General features: G+C 57.9%; 1 protein-coding gene across 1 annotated transcript in view; it reads right to left on the bottom strand.

Annotated features, from left to right (window-relative positions):
• The window catches only part of LOC140404697 (diacylglycerol O-acyltransferase 2-like), a 68,999-nt gene extending 64,431 nt beyond the window's left edge, over nucleotides 1–4,568 (bottom strand). The window contains exon 1 of the mRNA XM_072493362.1: nucleotides 4,535–4,568. The gene's annotated coding sequence lies outside the window, so the exon portion shown is untranslated. The remainder of the gene's footprint in view (nucleotides 1–4,534) is intronic.
• Between the last annotated feature and the right edge of the window lie 3,425 nt (nucleotides 4,569–7,993).

Below are 7,993 nucleotides of genomic sequence, written 5' to 3'. Positions count from 1 at the left end.
AGTGTGGGGGGGGAGTGTGAGCATGGTTTGTTGGGGGAGTGTGAGCATGGTGAGTTGGGGGCGGGGGAGTGTGTACACGGTGACCGTGGGGCAGAGAGTGTGAGCATGGTGAGTGTGGGGGGGGGTGTGAACACGGTGAGTGTGGGGGGAGTGTGAACACGGTGAGTTGAGGGCAGTGAGTGTGAACACGGTGACCGTGGGGCAGAGAGTGTGAGCATGGTGAGTTGGGGGCGTGGAGTGTGAACACGGTGAGTGTGGGGGAATGTGAGCACGGTGAGTGTGGGGGAGTGTGAACACTGTGAGTGTGGGGCAGAGAGTGTGAGCATGGTGAGTTGGGGGCGGGGAGTGTGAACACGGTGAGTGTGGGGGTTAGTGTGAACACGGTGAGTGTGGGGGAGTGTGAACACGGTGAGTATGTGGGTAGTGTGAGCATGGTGAGTGTGGGGGGATTGTGAGCATGGTGAGTGTGGGGGAGTGTTAACAAGGTGAGTGTGGCGGGAGTGTGAACACGGTGAGTATGGCGGGGTGTGTGAACACGGTGAGTGTGAACATGGTGAGTGTGGGGGGGAGTGTGAGCATGGTGAGTGCAGGGGGAGTGTGAGCATAGTGAGTGTGGGGGGGGGGAGTGTGAGCATGGTGAGTGTGGCGGGGAGTGTGAACACGGTGAGTGTGAGCATGGTGAGTATGGGGGGGAGTGTGAGCATGGTGAGAGTGGGGGGGAGTGTGAAAACGGTGAGTGTGGGGGGGGAGTGTGAGCAAGGTGAGTTGGGGGCGGGGAGTGTGAACACAGTGAGTGTGGGGAGGAGTGTGAGCATGGTTTGTTGGGGGGAGTGTGAGCATGGTGAGTTGGGGGCGGGGAGTGTGTACACGGTGAGTGTGGGGGGAGTGTGAAACACGGTGACTGTGGGGGTGTAGTGTGAACACGGTGAGTGTGGGGGGGAGTGTGAGCATGGTGAGTTGGGGGCAGGGAGTGTGTACACGGTGAGTGTGGTGGTTAGTGTGAACATGGTGAGTATGGGGGGGTAGTGTGAGCATGGTGAGTTGAGGGCAGGGAGTGTGAACACGGTGACTGTGGGGGCAGAGAGTGTGAGCATGGTGAGTTGGGGGGCGGGGAGTGTGAACACGGTGAGTGTGGGGGGAGTGTGAACACGGTGAGTGTGGGGGAGTGTGAACACTGTGAGTGTGGGGCAGAGAGTGTGAGCATGGTGAGTTGGGGGCGGGGAGTGTGAACACGGTGAGTGTGGGGGATCGTGTGAACACGGTGAGTGTGGGGGAGTGTGAACACGGTGAGTATGGGGGTAGTGTGAGCATGGTGAGTGTGGGGGGGATTGTGAGCATGGTGAGTGTGGGGGGGAGTGTTAACACGGTGAGTGTGGCGAGGAGTGTGAACACGGTGAGTGTGGCGGGGTGTGTGAACACGGTGAGTGTGAACATGGTGAGTGTGGGGGGGAGTGTGAGCATGGTGAGTGCGGAGGGGAGTGTGAGCATGGTGAGTGTGGAGGAGGAGTGTGAGCATGGTGAGTGTGGGGGGGGAGTGTGAGCATGGTGAGTGTGGGGGGGAAGTGTGAACACGGTGTGTGGGGGGGGAGTGTGAGCATAGTGAGTTGGGGGGTAGGGAATGTGAATATGTTGGGCGGGATTCTCCCCCCGCGTTTCCCTGGCGACATCATTGCCGTCTTGTCCGTGGAGTTCCTGCGGCAGGCTGGGCGGGAAAATCCGGCACCTTGCGTGTGACAGGAGTGCTTGAACACTGAGATAGTGCGGGAAGCGTGTCAGCACCATGATTGTGAGGGGGAGTGTGAGCACAGTTATTGTGAGGGGGGAGTGTGAGCACTGTGATTGTGAGGGGGTGTGTGAGCCCCATGATTGTGAGGGGGGGAGTGTGAGCACTGTGATTGTGAGCAGGGAGTGTGAGCACCATGATTGTGAGGGGGAAGTGTGAGCACTGTGACTGTGAGGGATGAGTGTGAGCACTGTGATTGTGAGGGGGAATGTGAGCACTGTGATTGTGAGGGGGAGTGTGAGCCCCATGATTGTGAGGGGGGGAGTGTGAGCACTGTGATTGTGAGCAGGGAGGGTGAGCACCATGATTGTGAGGGGGAAGTGTGAGCACTGTGATTGTGAGGGATGAGTGTGAGCACCGTGATTGTGAGGGGGAATGTGAGCACCGTGATTGTGAGGGGGAGTGAGAGCACTGTGATTGTGAGGGGGAGTGTGAGCACTGTGATTGTGAGGGGGAGTGTGAGCACCATGATTGTGAGGGGGAGTGTGAGCACTGTGATTGTGAGGGGGAGTGCGAGCACAGTGATTGTGAGGGGGAGTGAGAGCACTGTGATTGTGAGGGGGAATGTGAGCACCATGATTGTGAGGGGGAGTGTGAGCACTGTGATTGTGAGGGGGGAGTGTGAGCACTGTGATTGTGAGGGAAGAATGTGAACGCGTGCCCAGGGGTAACAATCCTGATCCCAGTCTTGTCCACAACCCCAGTCTGTCGATAGCGACTGTCCCCCCCACCCCCCCCCCCCCCCCCCCCGCCTCAGCCCAGCCCCTCGCTCTCCAATCTGTCCTTCGCTGTTTCACAAATCCTCACAGCGAGAGAGACAAATCGAGAGAGAGGCAAGGAAAGAAGCGGAGAAAGAGAGAGCGAGAGATGGATAGGAGGAGAATGAGGGAAGTGAAGAGAAAGCTGGGGGGGGGCGAGATCGAACGGTCTCGCCGCGCCCGATTTGGTGACGCGTCTAACGAGATCTCGTGAGAAGTCGCGACCTGGATCTCGCCCTCACTGAGTGAGCGGTTAGGCTCATCTCAGTACATCGGCATCGCATCTCCCAGGACCCGGGATCGGACGCCCGCGCTCGCGAGACCTGGCCAAGGCGCCGTTTAGCTCTGGTTTGCACAGACGGAGGCCCCTGGCCGGTGGTGCCCTGTCCTTCTGAGTTGTGGTTGATGGGGAGCTCGATGGCCCCCAATCGGTGGGCTGGGGCATTGTGGGGGGTCCAGAGGCTATGGTGGACTTCGCAAAATGGGGGAGGCATTTCAAAATGGCACCCCGCTCTCTTCCTGCATTGACAAAATGAAGGTAAGCGCGGTCTCTGTGGGGCGCTCTCCGCGGAGGGCCCCCTCCTCAAAAAAACAAAGTCCCGTCTCAGAGCGGGATCGTACTTGGCTCCTCGAAAGTCCCGCTAATCGAGCCCAAAACGGGGCTCTGCTTTTATTTTTGTTAAATCGAGCCCGGAGATTGAGAGAAATAGAGTGAGAGAGAAAAAAGCAAGAGAGAGAGAGGGAGAGAGAGAGGGACAGAGAGGGATGGAGCGGTAAAGAGAGAGAGAGAGAGAGGGAAAGAGAAAGAGAGAGAGTGAGCGATAGAGAGGGAGGGAGAGAGAGAGCGATAGCGAGAGAGAGCGAGAGGGAGACGGAGAGGGATGGAGTGATAGAGAGAGAGTGACTGATACAGAGAGACAGAGGCATAGTGGGATGGAGGGAGGGAGAGAGGGAGGCAGAGAGAGAGAGAGAGGGAGGCAGACAGGGATGGAGGGATAGAGAGAGAGAGAGAGAGAGGGAGGCAGACAGGGATGCAGGGATAGAGAGAGAGAGAGAGAGGCAGCGAGGGATGGAGGGGTAGAGAGAGAGAGAGAGAGAGGCAGCCAGGGATAGAGGGGTAGAGAGAGAGAGCGAGGGAGAAAGAGAGATAGAGTGAGCGACAGAGAGAGAGAGAGAGAGAGGAGGAGGCAGACAGGGATGCAGGGATAGAGAGAGAGAGAGAAGGGCAGCGAGGGGATGGAGGGGTAGAGAGAGAGAGAGAGAGAGACAGGGATGGATGGAGGGGTAGAGAGAGAGAGAGAGGCAGCGAGGGATGGAGGGGTAGAGCGAGAGAGAGAGAGAAAGGCAGCTAGGGATGGAGGGGTAGAGAGAGAGAGTGGCAGCGAGGGATGGAGGATTAGAGAGAGAGAGAGAGAGGTCAGCGAGGGTTGGAGGGATAGAGAGAGAGAGTGGCAGCGAGGGATGGAGGGATAGAGAGAGAAGAGAGACAGCGAGGGATGGAGGGGTAGAGCGAGAGAGAGGGCAGCTAGGGATGGAGGGGTAGAGAAGAGAGCGAGAGAAAGAGAGATAGAGTGAGCGATAGAGAGAGAGAGAGGGAGGCAGACAGGGATGGAGGGATAGAGAGAGAGAGTGGCAGCGAGGGATGGAGGGATAGAGAGAGAGAGTGGCAGCGAGGGATGGAGGGATAGAGAGAGAGAGAGAGGCAGCGAGGGATGGAGGGGTAGAGAGAGAGAGAGAGAAAGAGAGATAGAGTGAGCGGTAGAGAGAGCGAGAGAGAGAGAGGGAGAGAGAGACAGACAGTAAGAGAGCGAGAGAGAGTAGCAAACAGCAGCATTGTGTGATTATGCCTAGTGCCCTCATCCGGGACAGTCAGATCCTCCTCGAGGGAGGACTCTGCCTGGGGTCTAACCTGGGCCCAGCGCAGGTTGAGCAGGGTCTAGCTTCACAGTGACGAGGGTCTGTGAGGAGAACGCTGGCCTTGACAAGCACTTACCCCGGACAGCCACAGTCTCTTCCACACCCCGGCCCAGTCCCAGCCTCACACTTTGCCCTCCCCTGCTCAGGATCAGGGAGATAAAAGTCATAAAAGATGGAGTTAACAAAAGGCCAAAGTGCAACGACTGCGGAGCAGATACGGCCGAAAGTTAAACTTTTACACGGCCTGAACATTTTAACATCCCCGGAGAGTGCGGAGTTTCCACTGAGGCACTGTGCACTGCAGAGAGATGGGCCATTCAGCCCCTCTACTCGGTGCTAGGGTTACTGTTCCACACCAAACTCCTGTGACCCCCCCCCCTCTTCATCTCACCCCCCATCTCATATCCATCTGAACCACTCTCCTTTGTGTGTTTATCAACCTTCCGCCTTGAGTGTGTTGACACTGTTCACCTCGACCTCTCCCTGTGGGAGCGAATCCCACATTCTCCCACTCCCCGTGGGAGCGAATCCCACATTCTCCCCACTCCCCTGTGGGAGCGAGTCCCACATTCTCCCCACTCCCTGTGGGAGCGAGTCCCACATTCTCCCCACTCCCCGTGGCAGCGAGTCCCACATTCTCCCCACTCCCCGTGGGAGCGAGTCCCACATTCTCCCCACTCCCCGTGGGAGCGAGACCCACATTCTCCCCACTCCCTGTGGAGCGAGACCCACATTCCTCCCCACTCCCCTGTGGGAGCGAGTCCCACATTCTCCCCACACCCCGTGGGAGCGAGTCCCACATTCTCCCCACTCCCCTGTGGGAGCGAGACCCACATTCTCCCCACTCCCCTGTGGGAGCGAGACCCACATTCTCCCCCACTCCCCTGTGGGAGCGAGTCCCACATTCTCCCCACTCCCTGTGGGACCGAGTCCCACATTCTCCCCACTCCCCGTGGGAGCGAGACCCACATTCTCCCCACTCCCCTGTGGGAGCGAGTCCCACATTCTCCCCACTCCCTGTGGGAGCGAGTCCCACATTCTCCCCACTCCCCGTGGCAGCGAGTCCCACATTCTCCCCACTCCCCGTGGGAGCGAGTCCCCACATTCTCCCCACTCCCCGTGGGAGCGAGACCCACATTCTCCCCACTCCCTGTGGGAGCGAGACCCACATTCTCCCCACTCCCCTGTGGGAGCGAGTCCCACATTCTCCCCACACCCCGTGGGAGCGAGTCCCACATTCTCCCCCACTCCCCTGTGGGAGCGAGACCCACATTCTCCCCACTCCCCTGTGGGAGCGAGACCACATTCTCCCCACTCCCCTGTGGGAGCGAGTCCCACATTCTCCCCACTCCCTGTGGGACCGAGTCCCACATTCTCCCCACTCCCTGTGGGAGCGAGTCCCACATTCTCCCCACTCCCCGTGGGAGCGAGACCCACATTCTCCCCCACTCCCTGTGGGAGCGAGACCCACATTCTCCCCACTCCCCGTGGGAGCGAGACCCACATTCTCCCCACTCCTGTGGGAGCGAGTCCCACATTTCTCCCCACTCCCTGTGGGAGCGAGTCCCACATTCTCCCCACTCCCTGTGGGAGCGAGTCCCACATTCTCCCCACTCTCCGTGGGAGCGAGTCCCACATTCTCCCCACTCCCTGTGGGAGCGAGTCCCACATTCTCCCCCACTCCCCTGTGGGAGTGAGTCCCACATTCTCCCCACTCTCCGTGGGAGCGAGTCCCACATTCTCCCCCACTCCCTGTGGGAGCGAGTCCCACATTCTCCCCACTCCCTGTGGGAGCGAGTCCCACATTGTCTCCACGCCCCGGGTGCAGGAGTCGGGAATCAGGGTCAATGGCGGTTGGTTGACCTTGACTCCATGACAAATGGAATTGAAAGCCTGACGATGACCACAAATCGATTGTTGTAAAAACCCATCTGGTTCACTAACGTCCCCTATAGGGAGGGAAATCTGCCGTCCTTACCCCGGTCTGGCCTACACATGCATCCAGACCCCACAGCAATGTGGTTGACACATATCTGCCCCTCTGGAATGATGGCCGAGCGAAACCACGCGGTTCAAGGACAATTAGGGGTTCAATGCTGTTCAAATTCCACAAATGAATGTTTTTTTGAAGTAGCTGTTGTGTAATGCCGCTTCAGACAACAGAGGCTGCTACTTGATGCAGTTTTAACTAAAGGATGCTCCAGACACTGAAATGAGTTCAACGTGTTTATTGAACTATTAACTCAGTTCTCAAATGAGTTCGACTCTCTGATAATCTAACTGTAGTAACCTCAGTCTAACTGTAGCAGCTTGCTCTAAGCCACGTGCTGGGGTGCGATGCTGCTGATCAACCCTGCCTGAGTCTCTAGATGTCTGTCTGTGGAAGGGGGCAGGGTGTGAGTGCATCATCCCTTTTATAGTGTTTGTCACGCCCCCTTGTGGTGATGCCACCTCTGAGTGTCCTGACTGCCCATTGGTTGTGTCCTATTCTGAGTGTTCATTAGTTGCATGTTTGCATATCATGACAGTGGTGAGTTCCTGGTATATTCGTGGATTGCGCGAGGTTGCTGCCCACGCCCCCCCACCCCCATCCCGCCCCCTCCCCCGCCCCGCCCCCCGCACCAGGCAGACGGAACTTGTAACGGTCCCAACGCAACTCACCCTAAAGCTTGTGCCTCTCCACGGCACATTCAACACTTTTAGTCGAGGCCACAGGGATGCTGACCGAAATGCAGGACGACCAGTGGCCGCACAGCAGGATCCCACGGACCGGCGGTGGAGGAAAGCAGATTGGGCAACAGAAACAGGAGACGCATTTCAGTGAGGTGGTGGTGGTGGGGGGGAGGGGGGGGGGGGGGCACGATTGTGTAGCGGGGGAACCGGATCCGGGGGGGGGGGGGTGCGGTGGTGGAATAAGGTCCATCACTGCAACCCCCCTCTCCGACACCAAAACCCAATCTCTGCCCTGAGAGGGGGCAGACACCAGCAGTGCACCCCTCCCCAACACGGGGTCAACCTTAACGCCTCATGGGAGCTTGGCAGAGCTAAGGGGGAGCTTGCTGCGAAGGGAATGCACGGGCTTTGAAAAGGGATTTGGACGCTCATTTCGTCCACAAAGGTTCAAAGGAATTTGTGGATGTCAGCAACGAATCAGAGGAGTGAAGTTAAAAAGGGTTTTAGTGGCTGTGAAATGGCTTCCCACCAGTAGGTGGCAGGATCACTCCACCTGTGGGAGCTTTACTCTGTATCTAACCCCGTGCTGTACCTGTCCTGGGAGTGTTTGATGGGGACAGTGTAGAGGGAGCTTTACTCTGTATCTAACCCCGTGCTGTACCTGTCCTGGGAGTGTTTGATGGGGACAGTGTAGAGGGAGCTTTACTGTGTATCTAACCCCGTGCTGTACCTGTCCTGGGAGTGTTTGATGGGGACAGTGTAGAGGGAGCTTTAATCTGTATCTAACCCCGTGCGGTACCTGTCCTGGGAGTGTTTGATGGGGACAGTGTAGAGGGAGCTTTACTCTGTATCTAACCCCGTG

The sequence above is a fragment of the Scyliorhinus torazame genome, chromosome 31 (genome assembly GCF_047496885.1).
Source record: "Scyliorhinus torazame isolate Kashiwa2021f chromosome 31, sScyTor2.1, whole genome shotgun sequence".
Lineage (NCBI taxonomy): Eukaryota > Metazoa > Chordata > Chondrichthyes > Carcharhiniformes > Scyliorhinidae > Scyliorhinus > Scyliorhinus torazame.
This window is presented reverse-complemented; position numbering and strand designations above follow the sequence as displayed.